The sequence below is a fragment of the Sarcophilus harrisii genome, chromosome 5, assembly GCF_902635505.1.
Source record: "Sarcophilus harrisii chromosome 5, mSarHar1.11, whole genome shotgun sequence".
Lineage (NCBI taxonomy): Eukaryota > Metazoa > Chordata > Mammalia > Dasyuromorphia > Dasyuridae > Sarcophilus > Sarcophilus harrisii.
In genome coordinates, this window is record NC_045430.1 from 122033641 (window position 1) to 122050773 (window position 17133).

General features: G+C 36.0%; 1 protein-coding gene across 3 annotated transcripts in view; it reads left to right on the forward strand.

Moving 5' to 3' along the window:
• Window positions 1-345: 345 nt before the first annotated feature.
• Window positions 346-17133, forward strand: part of STK38L (serine/threonine kinase 38 like) — a 110164-nt gene continuing 93376 nt past the window's right edge. The window contains exons 1-2 of one of the 3 annotated variants that reach the window (XM_031938496.1): window positions 346-557; window positions 8237-8379. The gene's annotated coding sequence lies outside the window, so the exon portion shown is untranslated. Of the gene's footprint in view, window positions 558-8188; window positions 8380-17133 lie in introns of those variants that run through there. The other 2 variants (XM_003771399.4, XM_023504696.2) reach the window with 2 other exon arrangements.

A 17133-nucleotide genomic window follows, 5' to 3' on the forward strand; every position in this document is an offset into this window, starting at 1 on the left:
GGTTTTGACTTAGCCAGGTGGCCCTGGATGGAAGGGGAGGCCCAGAGAGCTAGGTGAATGACGGGTGGTTCGGGCCGGAGAGGGCTGCCACAGAGTAGACGGATTCTGACGCTTTCAGTCCCACAGAGGAGGGGGAAGAGGAGGGGGTGAGGGGAGGAGATGGGAGAGGGGTGGGTGGGGGAGACTTTAGGGGGGAGGGGGCTACTCCAGCTCGCGAGAGTTGGTTCCGAGGAGGCAGCTCTGAGATTCAGGCTCCTGCTCGCGAGTCCCCACCTCCCGGGGAGGCGGAGCGAGGGAGGGGGAGAGAGAGAGTGGGAGGAGGAGGAGGGGGGAGCCAGGGAGGAAGTGAGCCGACTGGGAGACGAACAGGCACACGCACTCACACTCACACACAAGCACACCAGCACCCGCACACACGCACGCACACACAGACGGCTGCAGTCTGAGGGGAGGCAGGAGCCGGCAGCAGCCGAGCAGCCTCCGAGGGAGCAGGAGAAGGAGAGGAAGAAGGAGAAGGGGAAGAAGGAAAGAAGAGGAGGGAGGAGGAGGAGGAGGAGGTGAGTCCTGCAGAGATGCACACCTCGCCCAGTCTCCGGCCCCTCTTCCCCACCCCACCCCCCACCCGCTCCCCTCACGGCTGCCTCTCTCGTGCCCTCCCTTACTAGTCCCAACTCTGCTCAGAGCAAGAAGAAGCAGCAGATCGTCTTTGTGTTTGTTTGTTTGTTTGTTTGCGGGGGGCTGGGGGGACGCCCTGGGAGAGCCTAGCCCATCCCTACCAAGCTGTAGCTGCAGCTAGGGCCATGGTCCTTCCAGATCCCTGGGGGTGATATTGTTCCTGTCTGTCTGGAGAGGTAACCTGAAGGGTAAGGGAGGTATCTTTGTCCTTCTCTAATGCTTCTCTTGCTTCCCTTCCTCCCTCCTTCCATCCTCCCTATTCTCCGCAAGTCCCTAACATAAACAACAAATTTCTGTCCCCTTTCGGAGTATCTCCTCCTTTCTAACCTCCAGGCTAGCTCCCAGTTGTGGGGGCTGCTTGATATGATTTCTAAAAACTGATGCGTCAGATTGCTAAACATTTCACTGATAGACCCACAGTAAAAAAAAAAAAAAAAAAAAAAAAAAAAAATCCTCGGGCTCCCAGAAGCAGCAGATAATGTCAAAGCCTCGCTTAAAAATTCACCCCTTGATCCTAGAAGCTTTATCCTTTCTTTTTAAACAACACTTTCCAGCTCCTTTCTCTCCTTTTCTTACCTTTAGTAAAGGAGAGAGAAGGAAGCATTGGGTTGGGGCAGGAGAGGGGAAAAGCTTGGATCCGAGTGAAGGAGCATGTCATCTTTAAAAAGTTGCCAGATTGATGTCTATAGGACAAACTGTATTCTAAAAGCCAGGTGCTCTTCGGGTTAGCCATGTTCATCTCTGATTTGTAATGTTGTTATGAATTATGTGTTTTAGAGCATTTACAACAAAATAACAGGTTTGGGTGGGGAGAATGGATTGGACAAAAGTCTGATGTTATTCTTTACAACCATGCATAAAAACGAAATCTTTACCTGTTTCTTATAGTTTGTGATAAGTTGTTGACTGAACAAATAATTTGAAACCGGCTTAGGCATACTACTTTTCCGTGTCTTATTCATGTTTTGTTTTGTTTTTCCCTTTCTAAACTTGAAAGTGGGAGATGCACTGAGAGATTTCTAGTGTTATCTTTTTCTGTACTCTAGCATGTCAGGTCACTCCACTTGAAACTTGTTTTTTTGAAATTACTAGTTTTATAAGCCAGCTGCAGGTTTTTGAGTGTTCTTTGTCTGAAAACTGTACATGATACTGGAAATCCCTTTGTTTTTGGCTAGCCATTCTCTTTGCATGCCTCAGGATATATACAACAATTAAGCTTATTATACCTCCTCAAAGCCTGCTCTCTGCCTTTCTCCTCTGTAGCTCAGCAGGCGAAATAGTCTCTTGTATGAGTTCAAAGTGTAACATTTGCCTAAAACAACTTATCTGCCCTTTGATTGGGAATATCAAATTCCATTAAAAAGTGGTTAGAATTACCTTACTGTTAATCATTTAGAGTAGCAATAACTGATTAAACTTTTATTATTTTAATTTAGCACATATTTATACTTTCCTGGCTGGTTAAGGTGGCTGATGGTAGTTTTCAAACTAAGATTTAAAAAAATACATTTTTAATAATGCTATAAAGTTGGTCAAAGCACTTTACAAATATTATCTCATCTGATCCTCTCAACAATTCCATAAAGTTGATAGTAGGAGTATTAATAGTCCCATTTTACAATTGAAGAAAGTAGGCTTAGAGACCTTATTTGACTTTCCTATGGTCAAAAAAAAAAAATGTCTGAGGCAGAATTAGAACACTGGTCTTCCTGACTCCAAGTTCAGCACTCTTGGTACACTATATTGTCCCTTTAAAAAGCCAACTGGATATATTTTTATTGATTGATGTGTTTGAATTTTTGAAAATTGCCCTGGCATTAGAGAATGAAAACCATGGACTTCACAAAACTATATACTAAATAGAGGACAGTTATTCTTTTCTTGCTTTTTACACTTGAAGACTAGAGCTAGAGTTTAGCCTCATCCTTAGTACTGACTTATTTGATTACACTTCCCTTTGTACCATGTGCAGGTACATAAAAAAATGTTTGTTGAATTGACCAAATCACTAAAATGCTAAGCCTCGGTTTTCATATCTGTAAAATGAGGCACTGCCAATCTCATAAGAGCATTGCCAAGGTCAAATGAGATACTGTACAATAAAGTGATAGACAAGTGTAAATAAGCTTCTGATTGTATAGATAATTTTTGTTGTGAAAACAAATTAAAAATTCAAGTGAATGGCTGGTAGTATTTGTGCAAGCATACCGTTTCTGGCCTTGCCAGTTTTTTTTTTTTTAATTCTGCTGACAGGTTATTTTAGAGAAAGGGCCAGGCTTCAAGTTCTAAGCACAAAGGAGAAATTGTGATTTTCAGAAAACTATGTTTATTAAAACTATCGATTCCATTCTGATTTTTGTCTTAGGTTAAGTGTGCTGGCATAAAGAGTAATGCAAAATCAAATGCTGAAATTACTTTCTATTTTATAGGAATCTCTTTATTGAGGTGACCAGATATATATGAGACAAATAATATTGTAATTTTAATAGTGATTTCATTAAAATGAATGGGGAAGGAACAGTTAATGTTTTGGTTAGAGTTAACATCTTCAGAAACTGTTACTGTAGTGCTGTTTTAAATGGGTTGGATTTTGTGAATGGATAATAAAGTCAGCTTTTGAGGCTTTAGATACAATATAACTTAAGAGTGTTGCCACTACTTAAAGAATGTAATATAAATTACTACTTTGTCTTATTTTCTCTCTTTTTTTCTTTTGCTAAGTTAAAAAAATATTAAACAAAGGAGTCATAGTACTTGCTTAATTAAGTTTTTGTACAATTTAAAACCAGTATCCAAAGGAAGAGAGTTTTTAATTGACCAGATGAAATTGTTTCAGGATAGTCAGATGATAACAGATAAAATGGATGGTCTAATTCACAATGGTTAATCATATGTCTGTAGTTTTAGGGAGTTAAGTTTTTGCCATTATACTGTTCTTAACTAAATATAGGAGCAAAAGGATTAATTTTCCAGGAAGAAGCTTGAAACAATGAAAGCCTAGATAAGTAAATAATCTTTCAGGTATCTTTAGATGTTAATTCATTTTGAACATTGCTCTTTGTGATACAGATTAAATAGAGCTCTTCCTTGGGATTTGTGAGAACCCTTACTGACAATTGCCAATTTGGATTTAAAACAAATAATTAGACTTGTTTGGGTATTAACTCTCCTACATCTACAAGTCTTAAAGCATTAATTATTCTGATTCATAATTTATCAGATTATTCAATTTAAAAAAAAAGTTTTAGCTGCACTCTGAAGTTAGAATATTCTTAATAGGTATATATCATGCTCCTGATTCCTACTTAAATAGCTCAATTTTTAAAAAGAACTGATATAAGGTTTTGAATAGTTTCAGAATTGAACAAGTATAAAGAGAAAAGAGTGGATTTGTATTTCATTTCTGCTAACTTTTCTAAGTTCTTTCAGATTAGATATTTTATATTTTATTATTATTTCCAAAAGTTTTAGGATAGATTTTTGTTTTTTTTGTGTGTGGCAATAATACATTGTGCCATTGTGTGGGTGGGAGACTAATTGTGATTTTTTTTTTCTTCCTGAGTCTTGAACCAGGAATCAAGAAAACTTATGTTCAAATCCCATTAATTTTGATGTGACTATTAGTTAAGTAACATAAGCTATCTTGAGACTGTTTACACAAAATGGGATACATATAATACCTGTTTCACTGCTTTGCTGTGAGAAATGAGATAATGTTTGCAAATCTTATGTAAATATCAGTTATTTTTATAACAGTAGTTAACTATGTTCTTTCATGAGGAATTGAAGTAATCCAGAGTCATAGACAGATAAATCTATTGATCGTGGAGTTTGGGGAATCACAGATCTTCCTTCACTGGAAAGGTTTCTAAAAAAGTATCTCCTCCAGGAAATTTCTAAATGTTAATACTGGTTGTAGAAAGAACTAAAGGTAGATTCTCAAAGACTTTGCCATTATCTGATATTCCTAAGAAGGGGACAAGAGGTTCTGTCATTAATCAGATATTGTGCTTTTATCATTGTTTTTGGCTAATACAAAGAAATGCAAGATATCTTAATAAATCTTCTAGAAACAAACTCAACACAATCAGCTTGGTGAGTGAAGGATTTGGTGAAAGTTCTGGTCTGGTCTTTTATGGCATAGGTTAAAGCATAACCCTGTCTCAGGTAAAGGCTTATAACCATTTAGACAATATCAAGTCTCTACCCTGTGTATGAATCAAGGCTTTCAATGGCCTGATTAATAGGGAATGGAGAAGAGGCTTCCCTACTATTGAGAAAAGGCCGAGTTGTTAGGATAACCTTGCTTGCTTTGGAGATGTGGGAATATCACATTTGGGAGGAGAAAGGAAGAAATCCATGTTTGAGGATAGAGGTATCTATACTTCTATCATCATTTCTACTACCAACAATGAAATATCTCTCAAAATGTGTTATTAGATTGAATCCCACTGTTAGTGGAAGTGTTAAGACATATTGTGGGTCTTTGGAGGTTTGTAACCCACTTGGGAAAGCATGGAGATGTAAAGGATTTTAGCAACAATATTAATCTACTTCTCTTGATAACATCTCAACAGTTGCAGAGTTAGATTAGATAACCTCTGCGGTATTTTCTAGTTTGGAGATAATTATTATGAGGTGACACAATGGATAGATCCTGAACATGGAGTCTGAAAGATCTGAGCTAAGATGTGATCTTTCAGATGTTTATTACCTGTGTGCTCTTGGGCAAGTCACCTAACCTGTATAGGTTTTGGTGTGCTCATTTCTGAAATGGATATAACAATAGTATCTACCTCTTAGGATTGTTGTGAGGATAAAATTAGAGTTCGAGGTCGAGATGAGGAGCAAGTACATTCCAGACATGGTGGATTATTTGCACAAAGACAGTCACGTAAGCCTTGGAATATCATGGACAGGCAAATTTGACTGGAATAAAAAGTACATGAATGTGGATAATATGAAATAAGACTGGACTGGTATGTGGCATCAAGATTATGAAGGGCAGCTAGGTGGTAAAGTGGTTAGAGCACTGACTTGGAATCGGGAAGACTCTTCTTTCTAAGTTCAAATCCAGTCTCAGGCCTTTATTATCTGTGTGACCTTGGGCAAGTCACTTAAGTCTGATTGCCTCAACTCCCTCATCTGCAAAATGAGCTAGAGAAAGAAATGGCAAATCACTTCAGTATCTTTGTCAAGAGAACCCTAAATGGGGTCACAAAGAGTTGCACACAACTGAGCTGAAGAGGTGTGAGGAAGCCCAGATTTTCAGGAGAAGTTAGGGAGAAAGGATAAGGTATGATATGATCTTTTCTTCCAAAAAGCTGTTATTCTAGAATAGAGGATGACAAATAACTAACTATAATATAAACTAGAGCATAAATGTCAAAAAAAAGACTAGTGGTATGAAAAACTTGAGACATTAGAGATCATCTTTAGCTAGGGAGAATTAAAGGAAGGCTCATATAGTGATAGGAAAGTAGAGCTTAGTTTTCCTAACCATTTCAGCCTTTTGACTGAATCTTTTAAAATGCTCTATGGGGACAGTTTGATGGCTCAGTGGAATGAGAAGGGCCTAGGTAAAATATGATCTTAGACACTTACTGTGTGACTTGGCAAGTCACTTAACTCCGATTGCCTTAGGGGGAAAAAAAAAAGACTATGGCCTTGGCCAAGTTACGTAACTTACCTCAGTTTCCCCTTTCTGTAAAATGATGTCCCTTCTAGCTTTAGATCTATAATCAGATGAATTCTACTGAAATCTTCCCTGATTTCTCATCCTGCTTCCTACACATAACATTTTGTACTGTGGTTCTCAAATGCCTCATCTAGATGATAATGTATATCATGACTATTTGGATTGGTTTCTTTTTATTATTATTTAATAGCCTTTTATTTACAGGTTATATGTATGGGTATCTTTACAGCATTAACAATTGCCAAACCTCTTGTTCCAATTTTTTACCTCTTACCCCCCCACCCCCTCCCCCAGATGGCAGGATGACCAGTAGATGTTAAATATATTAAAATATAAATTAGATACACAATAAGTATACCTGACCAAACCGTTATTTTGCTGTACAAAAAAGAATCAGACTCTGAAATATTGTACAATTAGCTTGTGAAGGAAATCAAAAATGCAGGTGGGCATAAATATAGGGATTGGGAATTCAATGTAATGGTTTTTAGTCATCACCCAGAGTTCTTTCTCTGGGCGTAGCTGGTTCAGTTCATTACTGCTCCATTGGAAATGATTTGGTTGATCTCCTTGCTGAGGATGGCCAGGTCCATCAGAACTGGTCATCATATAGTATTGTTGTTGAAGTATATAATGATCTCCTGGTCCTGCTCATTTCACTCAGCATCAGTTCGTGTAAGTCTCTCCAGGCCTTTCTGAAATCATCCTGTTGGTCATTTCTTACAGCACAATAATATTCCATAATATTCATATACCACAATTTATTCAGCCATTCTCCAACTGATGGGCATTTTGCATTGGTTTTTTATTCTACTACTCAGCTGTCACCTCTAGGAGAAAGTCTCTTAGCTCCTCCAGAATTTAGCACAGTAGGCTCTTAAAATGTTAGATGTTGCACTCCTATATTTCTTGATCTGTGTGTGGACTGGTTTTGTAGTCTTCTGCCTAGTACAGCAGGTTTCAGAAACATCTCTAATTTTGTGCCCCAAAATAGTGAAATTAAAAAAAAAATAAAGGTGTACTAGCAAGAGATACTACTACCAAACATTACCTTTGGTTCCTCACATTGGTACAAGTTCTATTGGCCATCTATTTCATCATGTGCTTCCTAAACAGTATTAAGACCAAGATTCCTGGGTTAGTTTTTGAATTTCCTAATCACATTGATTTAGATTTTGCTCGAACATCAGAGGCAAAGATTCCTATAGCCTTGATCTTTGTAAGGATGAAAGTACTACACTTATGAAGTACTATATGAAATTAATCGACTATACATAGTCTTTTTCTTCCAACAACCTGTGTGCAAAAGTGAATGTTAAAATTCTTATCTTTTATCTCTAATGAGTTCTAGTAAAGGAGAATCAGATAAATATTATTAATAGTACAGATTTATTAAAAGATGTAGATGGTCTGAATTCATGAAGCTGGGAATTGGGTGTTGGGATTTGGTAATAAAAAAGATAGGATTTTTGGCTCAGAAGTGGTTATATTATATATGAAAAATTCTCTCTTAATTACCTGTGCTTTAGAGGAATCACAGATCGATTTGGTTTTTGTGTGTCTCTTTTAACTTCTTAAGCTTCAAAAGACTATTGTCATCTTGAGCAACAGTAACCAAAAAAAAGATGAAGAAAAAAGAAAGAAATTAAAAATGGAATTAAAAAGAGAAAGCCAGTAAAGATTTGTTGAAATGCTTTATAGTAATTTTTCTCAAGAAAAATGAGAGTTTTGTGTTTCTGGTTGTTTGTCCTTCATTCTTCAAGTGGACCAATGACATCAAGGGGTGATATTTTGACTTGCAAGTGAATTGGATTTAAGTGAGGCAGAGCTGTGCAAAGTCATCAGCCTCACTCTCTCTTCCAGTGTTATCAGAGTCCAGGGGCAAGACATAAGTCAAGACAACTGGTGATGGCCCAGCTTTATGCTACTGATAAGAAGTGGTAAAGTAGTATTACTTCCTGCAAGGCTGTGATCTCTCAAAGCTTCACAAAGTACGTTGTGTTATGGTGAGTCATTTTTTTGTGAGCCCTTGTGAAATGTTTGTCTCTTGTAACAACATTTTGTTTTTTGTTAAAGATTTTCTTTTTTAAGCAAGCTGACTAAAATTGTATCCTAAGATAAGAATCATAGAACTATTATCCTGTTTGTCCTTGTGTTTGTTTATAGATAGTTTTTTTTATAGATTGTTGGTATTCAGAGAGAAGCCCCTCTTTCTCCCACCACCACTTAGAAACTTCTTTCTAACTTATTGACAATAGTATTCTACAATTTTTTTTTCTTTTTTAGTCTTAACCTATGATTGCATGGATATATGTTTATTCCTTAGATAAAGATAGGGCAGATTTTTTTTTCTCTTGTGGTGATTTTGGTAAGAATTTCAAGTACATTGTTGATACTGTTGATGTTCTTAATAATTGATATAGCCAGAAAAAGTTGGTGAATCTAAGAATAGGCTGAAACCTTAAAGATCATATAATTAAATTCCCTTTTTCTGGGGACTTTCTTACCCAAACTTTGTATCTCAAAGATACTCTGTTTAGTAAATGTCTGTTGAATTAAATCAAATTGAATTTTTATAGATCAGGAAACTAAGGCAGAAAAGGGTTGTGAGCTTTCCCTAAGGAATTATTTTGTAACTATTTCCCTCATTTTAAAATATGTTTATCCCTTCTCATACTAAAATTCTGTGGTTTTATTGGGTAGCATTTAATAGTTCTTGAAAGCTTTGGTGGAAGCTGATATTAGGCATTTTTCCTATGGGTTAGAAATCCCTTAGCTTGAAGGTGGATGCTGACATGATAAATTGCCTCTTAACTTTCATCTTTGTGAAGTTAAGTGGAGAAAATATAGATTCCAGGAATAAAAAGACACAAATCTTATTTTAACAGTTTTCTGCATGTAATGTCTTTGAACTTTCTTTGCCAAATTTTATTAATACCGTTCTTCAATTTTTCTCCATATCTTCCCTTTGTTCCATTCCCACTGCTTACCATCTTGGTTCAGGACCTTCATTAACCCTACCCTTGTTCCTTCTACATCATTTTTCCAGTCCTTTCTTCTCACAACCACCAGTTAGTCTTCTCTGATGTTCTCATATTGTTCACTGATCAAAACTTTCAGTGACTTCATGTTGACTACTAAATGAAATACAAATTTCTTATCCTGGCATTCAAGGTTCTGATTTATTTTTCCAGACTTTACTTAAATGCTCTTCCTCTTCAATCACTTTTCATGCCAATCATTTGTTTTCCTCATACTTTCTTCTCCTGCATTTGTATTTCCCAAGCTATTTGTCATATAGACTGTTTACCATGACTGGAATGAATTTCCCCCACAACTTTTAAATTGTTGAGATCTTTTCCTTCCTTTACTGGTCAGCTCTTGTGTCATTTCCCCAATTAAACTTACTAGAGAGCAAACCAGATTAGCTGGTTCCTTTTGGAATAATGAAAAGCTGAGAAGAGGTGGGAACCATATAGTGAGGAAAGGATTGTTTTGGGACAGGGATCATAGTAGGTGTGGGTTTAAATGGGACTTGAATCAGTCAGGAAGGAGGTAGGTGGTTAGTAGATGGGTATACTTTATCAGAGCTTCAAGATTTATCTAGTGGATTCCCAAACTGATTGCTGCTGACATCTTTCTCTCATTATAAGCATTAATATGTATTAATGTAATATTATTGAACATTAATAAATGCTTAAACTGCTGATTCTCCACAATGTATTTTTGTGGAGAAGGTGGGATGGCCACCAGCATTTCCTTCTACCCTCTGTTAGTAACTTATGTTCTGAAACATTACTTTTTTCCTCCTACTGACCTATTCAATAATAATGAGACTATGAGGAAATTAAAAAATTAACTCTGCATCAAATGTTGGAAATCCCTGGAGCTAAATCCTATTAGGCATGTTGTGTTGCCTTCAAGAAACTTTCTAGCTTCTCCCAAATTCTGTAACTACACTTAGAGTAGCTTCATCAAGTCTGTATTTGATGAAGAAGAGGTTGGAAGGTGAGGAAGAGATGAATTTATTAGTGCAGGGAATTTTTAATGCAGCAAGTCTTTCCATTGATGCAAATTGGAAACACCTCCACTACTTATAGTGTTAAGGCAACTTAGGTTGTTAAGGCGCTCCCTGGGGCAGAATGATTAAAGGACTGGCCTGTTAGTATGGTCATAAATCTAGTAACCTTTTAGAATCAGGTCCCAAACTCAGGTCTTATTTACAGCAAGACTGACCTCTGTCTCCCTGTCCTTTAACTTAGGGAGGGTTTCATGCTGGAAAGAAATAGGCTAATTATCCCTATTCATTTAAGGACTGGGTGCCTGACTTAAGACCAGAACCTGCACTCATTCTAAGCTCGCCTTTTAGTCTGGAGAAGTGGCAAAATGATCATGCAGAAAACAATAGATTTCACTGTACCTCTGGTTCTTCATGTGAAAATTAAGGGAATTATTTCTGTGTGTTACATTCATCAGATTGGCAAAGTTGACTCCAAAGAAAAATGGAAAAATAACATCTCCTGGAGAAGTTGTAGGAAAACAGTAACATCAATGCAATGTTGGTGGGACTTTAAACTGTTTTAATAATTCTTGAAAACAATTTGGAATATGCCCTGAAATATTAATAATAAAAGTAATAAAACCAGCATTTAGATATTATTTTAAGGTTTGCAAAATACTTCACAAATGTTATCTCATTTGATCCTCATATCAACCATAACCTATTTTACAGATGAAGAACTTTTGGAAAAGAGAGGTAGGTTAAGGAGCTTGCTCAAAGTTCCAGAGGTAGTAAATTTCTAAAGCAGGATTCTAGTTCATTTCTTCCTAATTTTATCCAGAACTCTATGCATTGCACGCACCACCTAGCTGTCTCTAGGTGACTCTCAAAAAATTACTGAAATTTGCATCTTTTTGACCCAGCAATATATCTACTAGACTTGCCTTAAAGAGACTGAGAAAGAGGAAAGGAAAAATATTTATAGCAACTCTTTGCATTGCAAAGAATTGGAACCTAAGGAGGTATCCCTCAATGGGGGAATTGCTGAGTAAATTATGGCATATGAATGTATGGCAAATGTACCATCAATAGTGGAAGAGAGGCAAGTTCAGAGAATTTTTATAGTAGCTAATTAGAAGGAAGTGAGCAGAACAAAGAAAATAGTATGCATAAGAATATTTTAATGGCAAAAAATTTTGAAAGACTTAAGAACTCTGATCAGTCCAATGATCAACTATGATTTTTTTTTTTAATGGATTCAAGTCCTGTTTCTTTTCTTCCCCCCCTTTTTATTGCTTTTTTTTCTGTTTGAACATGTACATTAATTTTAATTTTTTAAAAAACACATTTCTTTATGAATTATGTTGGGAGAGAAAAATCAGAACAAAAGGGAAAAACTATGAGAGAAAAAAAATAAGAAAAAGGAAAAAAAGTGAACATAACATGTATTGATTTACATTCAATCTACATAGTTCTCTCTTTGGATGCAGATAGTATTTTCTATCCAAAGTTTATTGGAATTGCCTTGGATCATTAAACCACTGAGAAGAACCAAGTCTTTCAAAGTTGATCATTATACAATCTCGCTGTTACTGTGTACAATGTATTCCTAGTTCTAGTTATTTTCCTCAGCATCAGTTTATATAAATCTTTCTAGGCCTTTCTAAAATCAGCTTGTTTGCTATACCCAGAGAAAGAACACTGAGAAATGAATGTGGACTATTTGCATTTTTGTTTTTCTTCCCAGATTATTTTTATCTTTCTGAATCCAATTTTTCTTGTGCAACAAGAGAACTGTATGGATGTGTACACATATATTGTATTTAAGATATACTTTAACATGTTTAACATGTATGAGACTGCCTGCCATCTAGGGGAAGGGGTGGAGGGAGGGAAGGGAAAAATTGGAACAGAAGTGATTGCAAGGGACAATGTTGAAAAATTACCCATGCATATGTTCTGTCAATAAAAAAAAAAACCATAACAAAAAAATAAAAAGAATTTTTGAAAAATCAGCTTGTTCATCATTTTTAATAGAACAAAATATTCCATTATTTTCATATACCATAACTTATTCAGCCATCCCTAATTGATGGACATTTACTCATTTTCCAGTTCTTTGGCACCCAAAAAAGAACTGCTACAAACATTTTTGCACATGTGAATTCTTTTCCCTCCTTTATGATTTCTTTGGGATACAGACCCAGTAGTAGGACTGCTAGATGAAAGCTTATGAGCAGTTTGGTAGTGCTTTGGGCATAGTTCCAAATTGCTCTCCAAATGGTTGGATTATTTCACACTTCTACCAATAATGCATTAGTGTCCCAGTTTTCCCACATCCCCTCCAACATTTATCATTATCTTTTCCTGTCATCTTAGCCAATCTGAGAGGTGTAAGGTGATAGATAGCCCAGAGTTGTTTTAATTTGCATTTCTCTAATTAATAATGATTTAGATCAAAGGATATGAACAGACAATTCTCAGATAAAGAAATTGAAACTATTTCTAGCCATATGAAAAGATGCTCCAAATCATTATTAATCAGAGAAATGCAAATTAAGACAACTCTGAGATACCACTACACATCTCTCAGATTAGCTAGAATGACAGGGAAAGATAATGCAGAATTTTGGAGGGGATGTGGGAAAACAGGGACACTGATTCATTGTTGGTGGAATTGTGAATACATCCAGCCATTTTGGAGAGCAATTTGGAACTATGCTCAAAAAGTTATCAAACTGTGCATACCCTTTGATCCAGCAGTGCTACTATTGGGCTTATACCCTAAAGAGATACTAAAGAAGGGAAAGAGACCTGTATGTGCCAAAATGTTTGTGGCAGCCCTGTTTGTGGTGGCTAGAAGCTGGAAACTTAGTGGATGCCCATCAATTGGAGAATGACTGGGTAAATTGTGGTATATGAATGTTATGGAATATTATTGTTCTGTAAGAAACGACCAGCAGGATGAATATAGAGAGGCTTGGAGAGACTTACATGAACTGATGCTGAGTGAAATGAGCAGAACAAGGAGATCATTATATACTTCAACGATACTGTATAAGAATGTATTCTGATGGAAGTGGATTTCTTTGACAAAGAGATCTAACTCAGTTTCAACTGATCAATGATGGACAGAAGCAGCTACACCCAAAGAAAAAACACTGGGAAATGAATGTAAACTGTTTACAGTTTTGTTTTTCTTCCTGGTTTATTTTTACCTTCTGAATCCAATTCTTCCTGTGCAACAAGAGAACTGTTTGGTTCTGCACACATATATTGTATCTAGGATATACTGTGACATATTTAACATGTATAGGACTGCTTGCCACGTGGGGGAGGGGGTGGAGGGAGGGAGGGGAAAAGTTGGAACAGAAGTAAGTACAAGGGATAATGTTGTAAAAAATTACCCAGGCATGGGTTCTGTCAATAAAAAATTATAATTATGAAAAAAAAATGATTTAGATAATTTTTTCATATGACTATAGGTGGCTTTAATTTCATCATTTGAAAATTGTTAATATTCTTTGGTCAACTTTGATTTCTAAGGACTGATGACAAAGAATGTTACCAACCTCCTGATAAAAAAGACTCAAGTTACAGAATACAATAGTTTTGTGGATCTGACCAAATGTGGGAATTTATTTTGCTTGACTCTGCACATTTGTTACAAGAGATTCTCCCCCCTCCCATCTTCTACCTATTGAAGGAGAATATAGAAGGAAGAAATGAACAAATACCTATTAATTGAAAAAAAAAAGTTTAAATCAAAATAAAAGGATTTGAACTAGATGCTTTCTAAGTTTCCTTACAATTATTTATTCCATGATTCTATGAAACCTCCATTGTTTTCCCTCAATTCCAATTAGAGGGGATTTCTCCAGCTACTTACTTACTCTCTTGACACTCAAATGTATCTCAAATAAAATAATATTTGTATGATGCCTGGCATGTAATAGGCACTTAATGTTTGGTTTTTAACTAAAAAAAATTTTTTTTGGTTTTGAATGGTTAAAGAATATTGTAAGATAGGCTGTAAATAGGCTGTAAATGTGCAGATGCCACTTTCATCTATGTTGGGAGCCATTTGTTGATACTATGTTTGTATTTAGTTTTGTCAGCTGATAATTTGCATCTGAATCTGAGGTTTACTCTTGCAAAAAGCATAGGAGATAAATCTTATTTGGTACTTACAGAGTTCAAAAAAATTAAACTAACCTTGATAGTTAAAATTCCTAAACTTGTTCATAAATCATGCTTTTAACTTTTTAGAAGTAAGCAGATATTGAGTTATATTAACTTGAATTTTTAAATATTGGTAGAAGTTTCCAGCCTCATCTCTTAAATGCATAAAGGAAAAATTTGAGATTTAGCTTGTCGAGATGGAAATGGTAGACCTTTGGAGGAGTCTTCAATAGTTATAAAACTGGAGCTTGAGGCTATTCAGGGATGTATTTCCCTGACTTCACCAAGAGTAATAAAAGGGAATTTAGTGGATCTAGAATGTGTGAGACCTGGCTCAACTGAAGCCAGATAGTACCTCTTATGCTCCCTCAAAGCTGCTGCTGCTTCCTCTTCTTCTTCTTTTTTTAATAAGATTGTCTTTCACCGGGCTGAGAAAATAAATGTGACTACATTTAAATCTGCAAAATACTTGCATTAAAAAAAAAAAGACAAGCAGAAAATTTTCTTAATAAATGGGGATATTAAAAGTTTGAAAAGTAAGATTTGTTCATAAAGAAAGCTTTGGGTTACTGTCCTTATTTCCTCTTCCCATTGTTTTGTAATATTTGTGACTTAAAAAAAACCCAAACTTTTCCTACCATTTTCTCTTACAATGAATGGCTTGACAATATAACAAAAATGAACCTTAAGGAAAGTGGGGAAGGCCAATAGAAATTCTCCTACGTGACAGTAAGCTAAGCTTTGTAACAACTCATTGCATTAAATATCCAGAGCTGAAGAGAAGATCAGAGGTAACAAATAGGGATGACCTTGGAGGCTAGTCAATCCCTAGTAATCTTCTTACTGAGCCAGAACAAACTGGACCAAAAGAAACCAGGTAAAATAGGAGTGTGAATTTGTTAGACAAGAACAGGATTAAAATGTTTCCCTACCCCTGCAAGAAAGCAGTAACCTATAGACTTCATTTTTTACTTCATCTAGATACCAATTTAAAACTAAATAAATACAATATTTTCGTGCTTGGTGGCATATTGCTATTGTTCAGTCATTTCAGTTATGATTGACTCTTTGTAACCCCTTTTGGGGTTTTCTAGGTAAAGATCCTGGTACGGTTTGCCATTTTTTTTCTAACTCATTTTACAGATGAGGAAACTGAGGTAAACCATTTACTTGCTTATGATCACCCAGCTAGTAAAGTGTCTGAAACTGGATTTGAACTTAGGTCTTCCTCACTCCAAAGCCTGTGCTTGCTGTATTTGGTGGATTATAACTATTTTTCTGTCAGTATGCTACCTTTGGACACTACTGACTCACTGCTGGAATGTGTACCTTAAATTTTTCCAGTACTGGATTGGATTGATTCAATCTACTCATATCTCATCTCCTTTATGACCACTTAAGCATGGAGAGAGAACAAGAGAATGGAGTTCATCTCAGTCCTGTAAGCAAGAATGAAAAGAACTCTAGGAAAGAAATGTAGCTATGTCCTATGATCAGAGATCCAGAACAAAGGGGGACCTGAGGAGGCCATTCCCTCCATTTCATAAATGAGAAAATTGAAACCAGAAAAAGTTAAAGGTCTTACCAAAGCCACATGGTGTCTTGTGGGACTTGAACCCTTGTTCAAGAAACAGGGATCACTAAGCTGTCTAGAAGGATTCCTGCTGGGACATTTGTCCTATTGTACTTTTATTCTGTTAAATATTCTCCAATTTCATATTGGTATATATATCCTGTTGTATTTGTATTATGTTAAATATTTTCCAATTTTATTTTACTCTGGTTCAGGCTTCACAACCTACAGTGTGATGGACTCCTATTGTGTGCTATGCTGCCCCCCAAAACTTACCCTATTACCTTGTATTGTTTTTTACTTAGTCTCCAACTGGAGGTCTTTGTTTTAGGTAAACATGATAACCATTGTACTATAGAAAACTAAAACCCTAAAAACTTAAAGCATTCAGTATTCCTAAGTAGTCTCCTATCTAAGTATTACATTCCTACTCTCTTTGGCTTCCAGGAACGTTCAAGGTACAGTACTGTCTTTGGAGCACTTATATTTTTCCAACTGCTTATTTGATGATTTCATGAAAGATATGAGATGGCTGTTTGTTCTCTAGTACCACTTTTCTTTCATTACATGTATGTGTATGTATAAACACACACACACACACACACACACACACAGTGCTTATCTGATCTTTAACTTTAACTTTTAACTTTAAGGTCAAAACATAGAGGATGTTCTACCACATATAATTGTCTTGTAGCAAGTTTGCAGGCATTCATCAATGTTACTGCCAGTAATGAACTTTACAAAGGCAAAAATTGAGCATTTCAATATACAAAGTAGAACACAAAAAAGAAAATGGAATATTAAACCTTTTTTTTGAAACCATGTATAAGAAATCTTTTCCATTCTGCTTTTTTTTTTTAAGTATTTTATTTTCTAAAATGTTACATTGGTCTGCTTTAAATTTTGTTCCTTTGCATTTTTGTCATCGCCATAGCTACTCCCCTTCACTTTCACCAACAAAAGAAAATCAAAACCTGTGTAATAAGCATAGTAGAGCAAAAT